This window comes from Suncus etruscus, chromosome 2, assembly GCF_024139225.1.
Source record: "Suncus etruscus isolate mSunEtr1 chromosome 2, mSunEtr1.pri.cur, whole genome shotgun sequence".
Classification (NCBI taxonomy): domain Eukaryota; kingdom Metazoa; phylum Chordata; class Mammalia; order Eulipotyphla; family Soricidae; genus Suncus; species Suncus etruscus.
Window position 1 is genome coordinate 112948522 of NC_064849.1, and position 1579 is coordinate 112950100.

The window sequence follows — 1579 nt, forward strand, 5'->3', positions numbered from 1 at the left end:
ATCATTTTGCTTAAAATATATATTTAAACAGGATTTTGGCCACCAGCAAGTCAGTTTCCACCATACATGGCCCAGCACGACCCTTCTAGTATGACCCATGCTAGCAAATTATTTCCTTTCCATTAGAGTAAAGGACATGTTATTGAAAATACCATAAATATTAATGGCCACAGGTAGGATACTTTCCTTGCATGCAGCAGGTATGGGTTTAATCTCCAGACCATATCTGGTCCCCAAGCACTCTTAGGAGTGATCTCTGAGATTTAAGCCAGGAATAAACCCTAGGACTGCTGAGTTGAACTCCAAACAAAAACAAAGTGAAACATATTAAAACAAGGGGATGGAGAGATAGCATGGAAGTAAGGCGTTTGCCTTGCATGGAGAAGGTCGGTGGTTCGAATCCCGGCATCCCACATGGTCCCCCGAGCCTGCCAGGAGTGATTTCTCAGCATAGAGCCAGGAGTAAACCCTGAGCACTGCTGGGTGTGACCCCAAAACCAAAACAACAACAACAACAACAACAACAAAACATATTAAAACAGAGCATTCAGAAACAGGTCAGTTTCTAGTATGTTCTCTGTTTTATTTTAACAGTTTCTATTATAACACCATAATTTACCAAGTTGTTCATAATAGACATTTCAGGCACTAAAATTTTTAAATTAATTTTTAATTTTGATCAAAGTGGATTACAAATCTTTCACAGTAATATTTTAGGTACATAGTGATTTGAATCAGCGGCGTTCCCACCACCAATAATGTCCTCCCTCCACCCCTGTTCCCAGCATGCATCCCATATCCCCCTCTATAACCCCCCAGGCTGCTAGTATAGGTGGTCCGCTCTGTGTCTAGTATGTTGTAAATTGGGTATCGATTCTGTTGTCGTTGGCTTTGGTACTTAATTTTGATCCCTTTTTTATTTCTTCTTAATGTTCATATGACTGTCTGGTCCATTATTTCCCCCTCCATTAGTGGGGCGAAACAAGATGGTTTAAGTTGTATGGTTCTGTTTGAAGGAAAGAGAAAAAAAATAGGGCTGGTGAGGTGGCGCAAGAGGTAAGGTGTCTGCCTTGCAAGCGCTAGCCAAGGAAGGACCGTGGTTTGATCCCCTGGCATCCCATATGCCCCCCCACCTCCAAGCCAGAAGCAATTTCTGAGCTTAGCCAGAAGTAACCCCTGAGCATCAAATGGGTGTGGCCCGAAAAACCAAAAATAAAATAAAATAAAATAAAGAGAAAAACTAATAATAAAATAAAATGGGGCAAAAATCAAACAAGCAAAAAAAAAAAAAGAGAGAGAGAGGAGTCCTTCTAGAGGCTATATCTGTCAGTTTAAGAGCAGGAAGGAAAAAGGAAGAAAAATATAACAACAATACAAAAATATATAAATAAAATAAAAGATAAAAAATCAAAGAAAAAAATCAAAAAGCACCAGAGCAATATAGACAGCAGTCATACAATAACCACAGTCCTAAAATAAAAACAAAACAAAGCACAAAAGGAAAAAAAACAGCAACAAACAACAACAATAACACAATTAAATTTTTTTGATTTGTGCTTCTTTTTTTTTCATGCATTGG